Genomic DNA, 17,080 nt, shown 5'->3' with positions numbered 1-17,080 from the left:
GTCCCAAATCAGATTATCCAAATTCAAATTTGAGTATAGACACAAACACTACTTACATAATCTGATCTATAACTAAAAAGCGTGTGTGATTATTTCTGTACACGCACACATATAACCACAATCTAAGAGTGGCATTTAAGGAGTAATCTATGACGTCGGCGTCTAGTGCTGCTATCAAACGCAAGTTGCCTGCTTTTTTTGTCTATATGATCAGCTACACTTTTGCAGTAAAGAGACAACAAAGGTAACAGGATTGCAGATACAGATGAAGCACAGTCTTAAAATAAAGATCAGTGGAAAATCTCTAAAAATGATGTAAGAGAGACCTAGGCAGGGATTGCTGTAAGGAGGCTGGATCAGGGTCTATAAAATCCTCAAACAACAAGCTCAAAAAGCAAGGATTAGACAGGAGGAGGAGGAGGAGACACAAGCACAGAGAGCAGACGTAAACTTTCAATTAGTTGAAATTCTGTTCAAGGTAAGCTGCAAAAGGAATTAACACTATGCTATCTTCTGCCTTTCATAAACTATATATGTGTGTATGAGAGTGTGTTTATGTGTGTGGTGTGTACATTTTTAATAAATGATGCATTCTGGCACGAAGATATCTAGTCTTCTTTTTTGATACTAATAATAATATTATCTTTATTCAGTTTAAGGTTTTTGTTAGTTTGTTTTTGTGGTTGTGTTTTTTAAGAAAAATGTCTATTACATATATAATATGGTGTCTATGCACATTATATGATACTAAAGTGTTTATCTTACAGGATAATAATATAACTATTACAAAAAATGTTTTATTTATGCTTTTGTGGTGTTTACATTTATTTAAATTAAAACATGCAAACGTGCACATTAGAATCCATTATGCCTGCAGATTTTTAACTAAACTAAAAAACAAGTGATTCTGCTTTGATAATAATTGTATTGTATTTAATTTTCTTGTTCAAAACAATGCTATCAAGAAATGCTAGGATCAATTAATATTATGTAATATAGTTGTAATGTGGATTTGTATATATTTGGAGAAATAATTTGAAATGAAAATGTTCCTGATTATACTTTACGTATAAGGTAAAGAACCAAGCAGGTTCAGTGGGATAAAAAATACATGAAGATCTTCTTAAATTATAATTAAATAATCTGAAAATTACAAATGATGCTGTGATTTGATTCCCGTGTCAAAAATTGAATTGTCAGCGTCTTTTGTGCATGAAGATGATTTACACGAATCTAATCCTCATATGAAGTGTGCGCATCAGAAATGGACAGCGGCAGTTTACTATCTAGTCATTTAATAGTTCATAATCCTACTATGCCAAGCATGCGATCAGTAAACATAATGCACACATTTTGGTGCTGATGTTTGTGTTGCTCCCTAAATCAATGAGACCATCATGACACCAACATTTGTAATTAGTGGTTGGAACTGTGAAAAAATTCTAGTTACCCTACACACATGCACATTTACCTACAATTTGTTTCTAGCAATTGGTTTGCATTCATTTATTACACAATTAGAAGGAAGACATAAATGTTATCTAGATTGTATATTTATAGCCAGAAGGCTGTCTTTTTTTATTTAAACAAAAGTGGGTACTTAACTAAAAGGTTAGCTTCATAATCAGGTCAGGAAAAAATACAGGTTTCTATTAAAAAGAAAAAAAACTTACATGAATCAGACTTGTTAATTACCTAAAAGAAAAAAAGTAAGCACTCCTTTCCCTATTCAGATTCCTCATGTAGCATTCAAGACGTTGACTCAGGTAAAGGGCTTAAAGTGGACCTGAACTCTTGCACAGGACAGAAGGAAAACATAGAAAAATGCACCCTGTATGTATTTTGAGAGTTTAGCTTCTTTAATTCCCCCTCATTTGTGTCTAATCACAAGTTGTCTGTGATTGTAATTTGACCTCTCCCCTGTGTCACATGACTTCCACAGCAGATAAGGCAGATAAGCTCATTTGAAAGCACAGGCTGTAAACAATATGTCTGCTACCATGAATCAGGAAGTAGTAGCAGTGCAGATTTATTTTAGGATTTGTTTCAGCTGTAACAAAGAAATATTTTTGTTTAACGGTTATTATGCTGTTGCGTATCTTTTAGAGAGGTCATTCTGAGTTCAGGTCCACTTTAAATAACACAGAGAGGGATTTGGAGGCTACCATATTTATTTCCTTTTAAACCATACCAGTTGCCCAGCAGTCCTGCGGATCCCTCTGGCTGCTGTAGTATCTGGGTCACACACCTGAAACAAGCATGCAGCTTAAAACTGAAGTCTGACTAGATTAAGTCGGACTTCAGTTAGAAACATCTGATCTGCATGCTTGTTCAGGTTCTATGGCTAAAAGTTTTAGAGGCTGAGGATAAGTGGGACAGTCATGAATTAGTATTGTTTGAAAGGAAATAAAAATGGCAGCCTCCATATCCCTCTCTGTTCAGGTCTCCTTTAATGACACTGGTAGTATAAAGTTTTCACCACACTCTGATTGTCCCAGCATCAATTTATCTGTTCCCTTTTAGCTGTAAATTATTTTGGAGTTAAACATTCATTTTGGTCAGACACACCTTCTTCTAAGTTAACATTTGTCACATCTGTCGCTATGTCCAGCCAACAACCTGGTTTGCAGTGAACTATCTCTGGAAACACAGAATATTTAGTGTATCCACAGTCTGAACTAATCCTTCATTAGGATATCTACAAAATGTGTACAGTTGGGACTTTGAGATGAGTTTTGAAAACACTGATCTTTGCATGACTGACACATAAACAGAAACACTTGACATCAAAAAGCATAAATATTTATCTCTATGAATGCAGGAAGGGAGTGATCAGGGAGCAGGCACTAGAAAATCCTGGAGATGCTTATCTTGGGGTTAAGGGTATTTATCAGTATAGGCTTTGGATCTTTCTCTCCAAAGGTAACAGCTAGTGGTTGCCGAAGGCTAGGCTCACAGTGTGTGTTGAGTTGCATTCACTGTAACAGCAGGAATGCAATAGAACGGGAAAGTCACGACGCATGTTTACTGCCTGTTGCGTTGCATAGAGTGAAGCATAAAGTCAATGAAAAGTACGCTTTACTATCACTATTAATACATGTGTTTTGCTGTAATGCACTGCATGCAGTGAGTTGCGATGCCGTACGCTGTTAATTGCAGTGCGGAAATGTGTGTAACACTGCAGCCTTTACACAGCAATGCACCACTCTGAGCATAGCCAAAATCACACAGAATTATAAAAAGTTTATCACCTGGTTTGGATGACTGTCTTCTCATACCTTTGAATATTGTAAGAGAAGCTAGTAATTGACATAATCAAGCAATGCTTTAATTAGAACCTAAAGGGGTATGTCTTATCTAAAATTCCAGTAATGTGGTATTCTCTAACATTCTAATATTTGTAAAAAAAAAAAAAAAAAAAAAGTAAATTTTAATGTGGCCCTCTATATTTTCTTCAAACACCCAATCATAGCCAATATATCCCTAGGACAGACACTTGGCATTGCATAACAGATTGTAGCGGCACAGAGTTTGCTTATTGAGATGCACACTGGCAATACTGAAGTCTTGATGTGTCAATAAATATATTACAAAGTACAATTCATGCCTGTCTTTGCCTTAAAGCGGAATATAACCCTGCATTTCAACTTTGCTCTAAAACATTATTTACAGTATATTATATGCAACCAGCATTTTTTTTTTTACTAGACCAGCATTGGAAGGGTTACACAGGGCTTTAAAGTTCCTTTACATTTCTGCAGACGCATCCGAAGCTGAAAAGATACATTTTGTTTACAGAAATGTATCTAAGTGTTTAATGTGACTCATCTCTCTGACTGAGAAGGAGCTTGAAGGACTGCCAAAGAGTGTGTAACTGTTTATCAATAGATACATAGAATGTAACAATCTGAACTTCTGCATATCTCTCCACGGAACTTGAAACGTCTGTGTTTAACCCTTCCAATGCTGGTCTAGTAAAAAAAAAATGCTTTTTGCAGGGTTATATTCCACTTTAAAGGAACTTGGGTGTTGATCCACTAAAAGTAAGTAAGCGAAGTTCACAAGGAGTGCAAGTTACTAAGGAACGTATGCTACGTTCCCTGTAGCTTGTAGGGTGCAGGCTCTGTAATCAAGTCGCACTGCTAGCATTAGGGTGTGTAAGTTCATTTAACTCTCACTGCTGCAGCGCAATACTTTTAGTAAACTCATAGGGCTGATTCACACTACGAGAGCTTTTTAAACGCCAGAGATTTTAAAAGCTCTTGCTAATGCAATCCTATGGGAGATTTTTACAAAATCACATCACTCCAGTGTGTAGGATAACATGAGCTAGAGCTTTTAAAATCACAAGCGCTTAGAAAAGCTCTTGTGGTGTGAACGAGCCCTTAGAAACATCTTCCCTTTCTTATCATAGTAGTATATATTAGGGCTCGTTCACACTACAAGATCTTTTCTAAGCGCTTTTAAAAGCTCTTACTAATGTTATCCTATGCTCACTCTGTCTTTTAAACTGTAAAAGAAAGCAAAAATAATAATGACCCTTTGAACTTGCCTGCAGTAAAACCTTATCTCAAGCTATCTCGCACTGTTTCTGTACTGTTTAAAGAGACACTGAAGCGAAAAAAAATTATGATATAATGATTTGTATGTGTAGTACAGCTAAGAAATAAAACATTAGGAGCAGAGACATAAGTCTAATATTGTTTCCAGTACAGGAAGAGTTAAGAAACTCCAGTTTTATCTATGCAAAAGAGCCATTGAGCTCCACGACTTTCAAAGTCGCAGAGAGCTCTGTCTTCTGAAGCTTGTTATCTCAGGTGTCTGGCACTGTATTTTATTTTTCTCTGCAGAGGACAGGTCAAAAGTTCACTGGCCTGCTCTGTAAAATCTTTTAGAATGCTGAGTGTTGTGTATACTGCAAATATTAGAGAATGATGCAATGTTATAAAAAAAACTATATAACTCAAAATAAAAATATGAGAATATTTTCTTTGCTACTAATGTTCTAGTAATTATCCATACTACATGACCAATTCATTATATCATATTTTTTTCGCATCAGTGTCTCTTTAAGTGCTTCAGAAAACAGGACTTTATTCAATACAATGGGTCGAAGAGCTCAGAGAAGCTCTTTTGCATAGCTAACAGAAGTTTTTTTAACTCTTCCTGTACTGTAAAACAATATGACACTCTTCTCTTTGCTACTAATGTTCTATTTCTTAGCTGTACTACACAATTCATTATATCATAAGTTTATTTTCACTTTATTTTAAAGCAGGTTTGCTTTAAATTCCTGTTATTTAGTTTGGATGTGTGAAGTCAATTCAAGCTTCACTGGGACATATTCACTGGGCTTTCTTAATATTCTTTGCTATCACAGCAAACATTTAGTAAGGAACCCTATATTTAAAGTGCTTATTTATCATTGCATAATTCCACATGACCAAATCAAATTACTTTTGCGTGCGTGCGTGCGTGCGTGCGTGCGTGCGTGTGTGTGTGTGTGTGTGTGTGTGTGTGTGTGTGAATTGGTGGCAATTCCTGTTACCAACAACAAAATAAAGAGAAACATACTGTGTTTACAATATAAGCTTATCTATAAAATGAGCTTGTTAGCAATGCTTTGATCCAACTAAACTATAGACTCTGGGGGAGTCTAGAGGGATTGTCAGCCACAACATCAAATTCCATTTACCCACTGCACTGTGTTCATTATGCAGCCTGGATCCTTACCCTGCATTTCAAGCACTCCAATCTAAATAGAAAAATTTCTGCTGTAATAAATCTTATCTGTTAGCCTGGCGCTATTTGATACATTGCTGAAGAGAAGGAAGCTTGTCATCACCCCTCCCACATTCCTGCACCTCACTGATTGGCTGTGGGCGGTTCAGTGTGCAGCTAGTGCTGCAATCTGATCTTGCTGTGCTCACATGTTTACAAAGCAAACTAGCTATGAAACTGCAGATTCTAGGAGAAAAAAAAGAGTAAGGGAGGACATTACATCAGAGTTAGCTTCAATCAGAGGGAATCAAAATGGAAAATGCTTACAACAGAATTCTCTTTATTTACTATATAAAATTCACTGAAATCAAAGCGAGTATAGTACAATATATCTGTTATGTAAGTAGAACAAGTAGCTATCTACTTATATATGTTTTTTTTCCTGGCATAGTATGGCTGACCCTGCTACTTTAAGCTATCATTTTTCACATGTCACTGATCTTTAATTGATTTTATTTTCTACAGTCTGTAGTTTTGCAGTAGTGTCTCTTCTTGTATGCTAGTGCTTTCGATGGCAATAGCTTTAGGATTACTGAGCTATAATTCAGACCATTGACTTTTGTCTGAATAATGTTTATGAATGTTGTATATTTCCACTTGCCAAGTATGTATTTGTTTGATGGTGGAAAGCATTGTATTAAAGAGCAATAATTCTTAAAAGTAAACTACCTCATTTAAATAAACAGTCCTGATTGGTTATTGGCTAAATGTCTAACGACTACCTGGGTGGCCTTTATGTGAAGGGTAAGTCCAGGCAGCAGCAGTGATGGGGCAGTACAGATCTATGTGTAAGGCTATTAGCATCAATGATTTCTTAGTGTTTGAGTATGCATGATGTTTGTATTCACTCTGAAGAGGAAGGCTAGTTAATAGCACAAAACACTTTGGTGTATGAAATTATTCATGTACTTTTGAGGGTCTGTGTTGGGCTGGGTTGTTTTCCATGCTTACTTTTTTCCATATAAAGACTCTTGCCAAACTTTGTGTTATGGTGTACAGCATTGTCTTCTTATCTTCTTACTCGTGCTTTCACCATATGGTGTCCTCAGTGTTTCTCAACATTTGATAGGTATGTAACCCACTTCAAAGCCTGTGCTAACCAGGTAACCCCTGGTATGGTGAATACTCTCTCAAGTACCCCTTGATGCAGATATATTTAATACATAAAAATCTTTTCTAAACTGTTTCCAAACCGATTCCCAAATTATGTATCCCCCCATCTGAGTTGCTATGACTTGAAGGGGGAATAATATATAAGAGCGTCCGTTCCTGTATCGGAATACAGCACACCGTGGTGTCACACGGGTTTCATTCAGCATCAGAAGATTGCAGTCCTTTTGATCCAGATTCTCTGGCTACCGTTGATAGAACACACTTACTTGCCTCTGAGGAAGCTGCCTCTGGCCATGAAACACGTGTCAGGCATTGTTTGGTTCTGTGATTGGATATCTTGTTTATATGACTGCAATTAAGTTTACTGATATTCATGAAGAATTAAAGACTGATGCTGTTCCTTTAAAACCCCTTTTGTCTGTTTTGTATATTTTTAACCACTTGAGGACCACAGTGTTAAACCCTCCTAGTGAACAGGCCAGTTTTAGTAAAATAGGCCACTGCAGCTTTAAGGCAAACTGCAGGGCTGTACAACACAGCACACAAGTGATTCCTTCCCCCCCCCCTTTTCTCCCCACCAACAGAGCTCTCTGCTGGTGGGGTCTGATCGCCCCCCCCCCCCCCCCAGATGTTTTTATTTTTTTGTTTAATATTTATTGCTTTATTTTTTATTATAAATATTGTTTTTTTTTATTATGTCCCCTCCCTCCCTCTCTCCCCGTAGCCGGCCAATCATGGCGATCGGCTGTCATAGACCTCTGCCTATGAGAGCCGATCGCTCTCTAATGTCCCAGGGGGACATCCGTGTCACACGGCTGTCCCCAGTACAGCGCTGTTGCTGATCGCAGCCCTGTACTACCCTATTAGATGGCGGTTTCAGCATCTAAGTCTCCTGAGCGGCTATCGACGCTCGGAGACTGCAAGCAGGAGATGCGTGCGCAGCGTGCGATCTCCTGCTAGCTCCATAGACGGCCATTCACGCCAATCGGTGTGGAGTGGTCCTTGGGCTGCCACACTGCTTACGCCAATTGGCGTGCAGCAGTCGGCAAGTAGTTAAAGTATTGTGGGGTGGAACCCAGTTTGACATATTGTATTGGCTGTTTGAAATATATAATGCTGCCTGGAATTTCAGCGGCAGCAGGGTGAGCCATCATTCAGCTCACCCTGTGCCCAACTGACTGGGCACTATTTCCCTGTGGTGGTCAGCTTAGCACCAATGTCTCAAAGCCTCCTACACTATTGCCCAAACTGCACTAAAAGTTGATTAAATAATGTTTATGCTCCTTGTTCTATCCTTTCTTTTTGATATTCTTGACCATCCTCCTTCATTGCAAACTCTGCCCTTTTCAGGCCCTTTTCAGGATAAAGTATGCACTCTTATGGTTCTCTTCATACCTATCCAATAGTCCTTCAAAATCATGTTCATTAGTGTCTAATCTTACCTTCATAACATTTTGCCAAACTTCCCTATGGCTCTAGTCTTGACAATGTTCTCTTTCTATTTAACACCTCCCCTGGTTACCTTTTTGTTCTCCAATACTGCTTATGTGCTGATAATACCCAGATAACCCTTTTTACTCTGGATTGGTATCCACCTGTCCTCCTTGTTACTTCAAACAGCCTGCCACTCATCACTTCACAGGTGTCTGAAAGGCACCTAAAACTTAATCCGCATAACAACAGCAACAACAAACAACATTTGTAAAGTGCTTTTCTCCCATAGGATCCAAATCGCATAAACATGGCTGAGATTAGTATTTGGTTGATTTATACATTTTTTGTATATAGGAAGAATTCTACAAGTCCACAAATGCCAGGCTAAACAAGTGGCTTTTCAGTCTGGATTTAAATAACTCCAGGGATGGGGCTCTCTTTACTGGGTGTGGTAGGGAATTCCACACGGTAGGGGCAGCCTGACAGAAATCTCTGGCTCCAAAGGTGGGGGTGATCAAGTTTATGGATCCTGCTGATCTGAGGTTGTGAGAGTTGTGGTGCAGTTTTAGCAAGTCTGTCATGTATCCATGGAACATTGTGCCTTTCCTCCTCCCCCCTCCTATTCCACGTCTAATGTTCTAAATGTCTTGCTACCTGTAAACTGTAATTCTACTTGCCTACCATGATTGCATACCTCTCTAAACCTGCAAGCAATAACACCAGTGAAGTGAATGAAGATGAAAAAAATATTTATGTCAAAAAATAAAACTCCAACATTGGTTGACTCAGGCTTTTAATGCCACCTGTTTGGATTGTGAGAGGTTCTTCATCTGGAGCACTGATCAACTGTTATCTGCCAAACGCTAATCTTCGGTATCTGGAAAATCTGACATGTGAACCAAAGTTTTGATGTCCGCTTCTGTCAAAGAAATATTTTCTGCCATACATCTTCTGCCTATATAATAACAACAAAGTGGCAGTGTCTTCTAATAAGCAGGGCAGTTTTAAGGCTAAACTGCTGTCAGGGCGAGGGTGGCAAAATTGCACCCCCCCCCCTCCCGACTCGAGTACATTATTTGCAATGTGGCACTTAGCCTCAAGTATAAGTAGTCTAGTATAGATACCCCCAGTATAGTAGCCAGGTATAGGTGCCCCCAGTATAGGTAGCCAGGTATAAGTGCCCCAGTATGTATTGCATAATGAAACATACCAGGCAGGCACTGGGCCATACAAGGAAGAAGACAGCAACCTCCCCTATTGTTAATTGGCTCCAATGCTTTTTCTGGCGAGACATTAACAGTCCACCCACACCAATCACATATCTTTTGGGAACTCTCAGCCAATCCTACAGGGGGTGTTTCCCAAAGCCATGTCTACCGCCGTGACAGTCAGCCCATCTCTCCACTGTAAGTGGCACTGATCACTCTGTGGGCGGGACATCAAGGTGTGTTCAGCCAATCATCTCTTGCTAATAGGTAGGTAATGCCTTCTGGGGACACCTTTGGACCATAAGACGCGCCTTTCCCACCACTTTTGGAGGAGAAAGAGGTCTGAAAAATATGATAACTGCTTGAAATACATTTTGATTCAGTAAAAGTACATGCATATAGATAAATGCTTTGGCCACCTAGACCCAACTTTCGTACATGATAATACTGATTTTCATCTAAGGCAGGCAATGTACTAGCTGCAATTGTATGCCATTATGGTCCCTCCCTAAAACTTCCAAGCATGTTGATTGGATAGAGTATCAGTAAACTCATTCTCTTATCTTTGCTCAAGTAACGAGCCCCCAATATTAGATTTAATGGGCTTGCTGTACTAAAGGCATCTCCAGAGATCTCCAAGAATCTCAGGGGGATATGATAAGTGATCCAGAATCCCTGGACTGTGACTGGAATTTCCCTCACTCACCTTGGTTATAATACTTCATAAAATGGTCACTATGTGGTTGTATATAAAGCCTAGTAGACACAACCTATCTTGATTGGCCAGTTTTACCACTTCCATGTAGTATAAGGGCCAACAGAGTTTGAATACTAAGAATAGATTGTGTACGTAAGCTTTCATACTACATAAAAGTGATAGTACACATCAAAATTGCTATATGCAATTTTGTGAAGCCACTTTCAGAGCGATTTTTGAATGAATGAGCTTTTTTGCTCATTCATTGAAGCTGAATTGCTCCAAAAAGATGATACATGCAGCAAGTTTGCGATTTTAGAAAAATCACAATGCTGCTGTGAGAACACCCTCATAGGGTTTCAGTAGCAAAATGCTTTTCAAAGTGCAGACGATCTGAAAAGCACTCAGAAGCGCTCTTGGTGTGCACCAGCCCAAAGCATGTAAAGTGGTAAAATTGGCAAATCAAAATTGGATGTTTGTACCAGTCTTAAGTCCTATACCTGTAGTTTTCTATACCATCCACAGCAAGAGTTTTTCCTTCCAAAGTTTATGTTAAAAAAATTACTTCTCACTGTGGGCTCCTGCCTGGGATTGCCTTCACACAGTTTCCTATAGTCCAGGCTTGCTGTATTATGTATAGCATCCCCACTGGAAATGCTCTGAAGCCCGGTCAAATGTGTTATGCAAAGTAGTGAAGCCTGATTAGCTCACACCTGCCTTTCATGTTCCATTACTGCTATGTTTGGTAAAGCTAATAAAAAGACAATTGTAACGGTTGGGTGTCGCAACTCAGATGTCTGATTATTTGGTGATCTGCAGAATCACCAAATAATGCAGACGCTATACCTGATTATGTGTGATCTGCAGAATCACCAATACTACCAGTATAGCAGCACAAGGAGTTGAGTATGTAGTGCTTGGTGCAACCGTAACTTAATAGTTTGACGAGACCTCACCAGAGAGGCTAGTGAGGTACTATCAGTACACTGTCCGTGTAATAGAGTACAGTAACTTTAATAGTTTAGTGAGACCTCACCAGAGGGGCTGGTTAGGTACTATCGGCACACTGACCGTATAATAAAGTACAAAACCCCAGCAAGCTGGAGATACTGAAACTAAAGAGATAGAGTCTCCCGAGGAGTGGGTGATTCAGACAGTACTACAGCCTAATGATCACCTGAGGGGCAGGAGATCAAGTCCATACTGCAGCCTAGTGATCACCTGAGGGGCAGGTGATTGAGATGGTACTGCAGCCTGAGGAGCAGGAGGTACAGACAGTACTGCAACTAATAATCACCTGAGGAGCAGGTGATACAGACAGTACTGCAGCCTAGGAGCAGGAGTAATTGGTCACTAGAAAATCACTTCACTAGAGGAGCTGGAGAAGCTAACACCTCACCAGTGGCGAGGGCCCACTGGTTAGTAGAATGGTCAGACAGGCAAGGGTTGGCAACAGAGAGGACAGTATCAGAGCAGAATCGTAAGGCAAAAGAATAGTCGGTAAACGGGCAGAGGTTCAGCAACGTGAGGCAGATAGACAGAGGTACAGAATTGGTAAGCTTAGAGCAGAGTCAGAGTATAGCCAGAGTCAAACACAGAATATCAATAACAATAGCAAACAATTCCTAGTCTAGGTTTGAAGTCCTTGGTTTCAACACCTGGTATCTAGTCTAAGGTCTGAGCGCTAACACTAATGTATTCACGACAGCAGACAGCGCCAGACTGAAGTCCGGAGGCTTAAGAAGCAGAGGAGACCTCACTGGCACGCCCCCTGCCCTCAGCCAATCCTGGGCGCCGTGGGTCTCCTCTGAGATCAGCTGACGAGCCTCCTTCCAGCATAAAGGTCCCGTCTGTGCGCACGCCCGCGCGAGACAGGAACCCCATTGGCCAACGAACGTCCCGACCTCGGCGTCCTAGACCGTCCGGAGGAACGGGCAGAGGAATGGAGGCAGCTGCGGGGGCAGTGCTGTTCGCCGCAGCTTCCCCTTCAGACCTTACAGTACCCCCTCTCTAGGCGTGGACTCCGAACACGCACCACCCAGCCTATCTGGATGCAACCTATGAAACTCCTCCCTGAGTTCCTCCGCATGCGAGAGACTGGTACCCAAGATCTTTCTTCTGTACCATACCCTCGCCAGTGGACCAGATACTGCAAAGAATTACGCACTCGCCGGGAATCCAAGATCTGTTCTATTTCGTACCTGGGCTCTCCATTGACTACCACGGGGGGGGGGGGGGGAGTGGAATCCACATACACAGCAGGTTTTACAAGTGACACGTGAAATGTCCCACCACCCCTGAAACTGGGTGGGAGTGACACCATGTAGGTAACATTATTCACTTAGAAACAGTATAGGGCCCTATAAATTTGGGACCCAATTATACAGAGGGCTGCCTTAAGGACAGATGCCGAGTGGAAATCCACACCAAATCTCCCGGTGCAAACTTCCATTCCACAGAACGTCTTTTGTCAGCATGCTTTTCCTGAATGGAAAAAGCTTTTCTCAAATTTTCCTTCACCTTTTTCCAGATATTTTTCATGGACACAGACCAGAGTTCCAGAGTTGGAAATGGTGATGTCACCACCGGCAGTGGTGAAAATTTGGGTGACTTCCCCATGACAATCTGGAATGGGGAAAAGCCCGAAGATACACATCTCAGATTATTGTGGGCGAACTCGGCGTAGGGTAGAAACTTAACCCAATCGGTCTGGGCATCAGCCACGTAACACCTGAGGAACTGCTCAAGGGTCTGATTTACCCTCTCGGTCTGACCGTTGGTCTGTGGGTGGTAGCCGGAGGAAAACGATAACTTCATCCACATTTGATGACAGAAGGCTTTCCAGAAGCGAGAAGTGAACTGGACTCCCCTATCTGACACCACATCCTCGGGAATCCCATGCAATCTGAAGTTGTGGAGTATGAACAGTTCTGCCAGTTCCTGGGCAGAGGGGAGTCCGTTCAAGTGAATGAAGTGTGCCATCTTACTAAACCTGTCGACCACCACCCATATGACCGTTTTACCCTCAGAGAGAGGCAGTTCGCCCACGAAATCCATGGACACATGGGTCCAAGGTTCCTGGGGTACCGGAAGAGCCTGCAAGGTGCCTGCAGGAGCTCGCCTAGAAGTCTTGCTCCTGGCACAAACGGCGCAGCTTCCCACAAACTCTCTACAGTCAGAACTGATTGAGGGCCACCACACACTATGACTTAATAATTCCTGGGTCTGAGCCACCCCAGGATGACCAGCACTTTTATGGGCATGAAATGTCTGTAACACATTGAATCTAAACTGGAGGGGAACAAAAAGAACCCCATCTGGTTTGCCTTCCGGCATTTCCTGTTGAAAAGGGGCCAATTCTGCTGCCCAATCCAACTCAACCTCCTCCCTTGAGGGTTCTAAATCCTGCTCAACAGTTTCAACTACTTGTGCTTCAGTAGCTGCAAGAGGAACCTGCTCTAGACAGTGGATACGGCAGTATGTTGACCAGCTTATTAACTGTCTGGTACTCCAATCAATGTCCGGGGAGTGCTTCTTTAACCACGGCATCCCCAGGATGACCGTGGATGTGGACATCTCTAACACCAAAAACTGCATTTGCTCCCTGTGCAGGGCCCCAATCTGGCATAGCAATACAGGAGTTTGAGTGATGGTGTCAGTAAAGAATCGTCTACAGCGCTAATCTTAATCTGTTCCCCCACAGGAGTTAAAGGAAACCCGGACTGATCAGTGAATCTTTTAGACATGACATTAACAGCGGAACCCAAGTCTATAAAAGCTTGGGTAGTGTGAACCTGGCCCTCCCAGGTGATAGAGCATGGAAGCAACACACGTTTATTATTTAGAGGTAAGACTGGATCGCCTAGGGTAGTACCTCCAGCTACTCCTAGGCGATAGAGTTTTCCGCCTTCTTGGGACAGACGGAAACCATGTGCCCTTTGTCAGCACAATATAAACATAGTTTCCCTACACGCCTTCTATTTTTCTCGACCTCTGAAAGCTTGGCCTGTCCAATCTGCATTGGCTCGTCAGCGGGTGGAGAGGAAGGCGTAGGAGCTGAGAAAGTACAGGAAGAGAACTTTCCTGGGGCCTTAGCCCGAGTTTCCTTTTGATAGCGAACTCGCCTATCAATTTTGATGGCCAAGGATATGGCCTCATCTAGGGTCTTGGGCTCTGGATGACCCAGCATGAAATCAGCCACGGCATCAGACAATCCTGATAAAAAGCAGTCTAAGAAGCGTACTGCCCCCACCTGGCTGACACCGCCCATCTCCTGAACTCAGCAGCATAAACTTCAACTGGACTGTGTCCCTGCCTGAGGGTCTTTAACTTCCTTTCAGAAGTTATTGCCAAATCGGGATCATCGTAAATCACGGCCTTAGCCTTAAAGAATTCTGCCACTGAAACCAAGGCCTCATGCCCAGCAGGAAGACTATAAGCCCAGGACTGCAAATCTCCAGACAACAATGTCTTAATGAAGGTGACCCTCTGACCTTCTGTACCAGAAGAGACGGGTCGTAATTCAAAATACGATAAACATCTATGCTTAAAGTTACGAAAATCCGAGCGATGCCCCGAGAATTTCTCAAGTGGGGGCACCCTCGGTTCGATCACAGAAGGGGGTGACACTCGAGTATTAGGGTCCAGTAAGCAGTTAACTGACTCAGTTAGTTGTTCAATCTGAGTCTGTTGTGCGTTAACTGTTATAATGAGTTCATTAACAGTAGTAGCTAACACATCGACCCGGTTGCAGAGTGTCTCCATATTTTTCTGGTCTGCTGTTCTAAACTTTAATAGTTTAGCGAGACCTCACCAGAGGGGCTGGTGAGGTACTATCGGCACATTGACCATATAATAAAGTACAAAACCCCAGCAAGCTGGAGATACTAAAACTGAAGAGATAGAGTCTCCCGAAGAGCGGGTGATTCAGACAGTACTACAGCCTAATGATCACCTGAGGGGCAGGAGATCAAGTCCATACTGCAGCCTAGTGATCACCTGAGGGGCAGGTGATTGAGACGGTACTGCAGCCTGAGGAGCAGGAGGTACAGACAGTACTGCAACTAATGATCACCTGAGGAGCAGGCGATACAGACAGCACTGCAGCCTAGGAGCAGGAGATAATAAATGGAGACCGAGAGCCCAATATAGTGTAGTATATTATGTAAAGTTGAGGAAATATAAAACGTAAGTATCGTACTTACAAATCTGGGTTGCTCTAAGGCAACCACTGTATATGCAGGTGGGGAGATTAGGCCTGACCCCACTCAGGACTAAGATGTCGCTCTCTGTAGACAGAAGAAAGGAGGGTGTGTCACCCTTCCACCAAGGGTGGACAGCTTGATGTGTAAATATACAGAGGCGCCAATAGGATAAAAATAGATTAATGGTTTAAAATGGTTTAGGTGGCGGTGGTGGACCGTCCACACACAAACAGACCGAAATGCTGTTGATTGAAGAAAAAACAGTTTTTCACATACTCCTACATAAAAGTGCAACGCGTTTCACGGGCAACATCCTGCTTCATCAGGCAATGAATAACCGGAGTATCTCACTAGAAATGACAGAAATGTAAAGCATATCAGGGAGCTGTATATGAATATAAGGTGTCGCATGAGTATGGAGGCATGAGAACACTTGTTTATTTGGCGCATAACAAATCGACTATTTTAATAATATATGTTAAAGGGAGAAACTATTGTGGGATCGGTGTGGTACATGGTAAGGGGGGGCCAACTGTACGTGAAGAGGTGTGGGTGTTGGGGACCCGGTAATAGATGGGTATAAGGAGATGACGAGTGAAGTATAATGGTACTAGTGACAGGCGGGGGTGAGCAAAAGTAGCTAAACTAGGACCAAAAGTTGTAATTATGTGTGCCAGGTGACTGATTAGCATGGGTGGATACCAAGGTGTTGAAGATGTTTAGTGCATTTTGTAGCAGGAATAGTTCAGGCAGAGTGGGGGCAAAGAGAGATATATATGATAACTAACACTGGCAAGAGTGGAGCCCAAGGTACTGAGAAGCACATAATACAAACAGTAATAACCATAGTTAAGGAAGAGTGAGGACAACAAGGGATTTCAATGATAGTTAACACTTACCAGCTCTGAGTCCAACGATAGCTTGGCACCTCTGTGCTGGGGTGTCAGCGTGTGGGCTTTATATAGGGAGACTAATAGGATTACGAGGTAAATGGATTAATTAGATTGCAGGGTCGGGAGCGAGGGAAGGAGGGGGGGTGGCCGTGTGTTGTGAGCCGATTTTCAACCAATCGGCGTGACTCGTGGGCGGGGATTGGGTGATGGAAAGAAGTGGCAGCGAATGGGAGCGCGGATTGTAAGAGAGGGCCGGGTATGTGGGCGGGTTGGAGAGACGTATGACGCGGACGCTCCGCCGTGCGTATGGACGGCGCGACGCGTACGTCATGCCGCATAGGGAACTGCGCATGCTTACTCTGAGCTTATGGCTCGTGTTGGTCTCGGAAGGTAGATGGGGCCTGGGTGGTCCTGTGCGCATGCGCGTGGGTGCGAGGGGTGATAATGCCGCCATATTTGTTATGGGAAAATGCGGCCAACAGGCATGTCTTATCAGAACTTTTCTACCATATTACAACCGTAATACTAACACTTAATACGACATTCAATGCAAGAATACGTGTGTATAGAGAAAGATAAGAAGGTACATGATAATGTTGATTTTGTTAAGATAACAGTAAATACCAGGGGGATGTATTATTGCCCCCTGGTGGTGTAAGTGCAGACTTTACAGAATGTCGAGTTGTCTGTACACAGACTGTTATATAGGACCAATATGAGCAAAAATTGAAATAAAAACACGGTGTATAT

General features: G+C 42.1%; 1 protein-coding gene across 1 annotated transcript in view; it reads left to right on the top strand.

The window, feature by feature from the left end:
• The first annotated feature begins 412 nt into the window (after positions 1 to 412).
• OSTN (osteocrin) overlaps positions 413 to 17,080 on the top strand; it is a 98,050-nt gene continuing 81,382 nt past the window's right edge. Inside the window, exon 1 of the mRNA XM_068281192.1 lies at positions 413 to 478. The gene's annotated coding sequence lies outside the window, so the exon portion shown is untranslated. The remainder of the gene's footprint in view (positions 479 to 17,080) is intronic.

The sequence above is a fragment of the Hyperolius riggenbachi genome, chromosome 4, assembly GCF_040937935.1.
Source record: "Hyperolius riggenbachi isolate aHypRig1 chromosome 4, aHypRig1.pri, whole genome shotgun sequence".
Taxonomy (NCBI): domain Eukaryota; kingdom Metazoa; phylum Chordata; class Amphibia; order Anura; family Hyperoliidae; genus Hyperolius; species Hyperolius riggenbachi.
The sequence above is the reverse complement of the archived record's forward strand: the minus strand, read 5'-3'. Positions and strand labels throughout refer to the sequence as shown.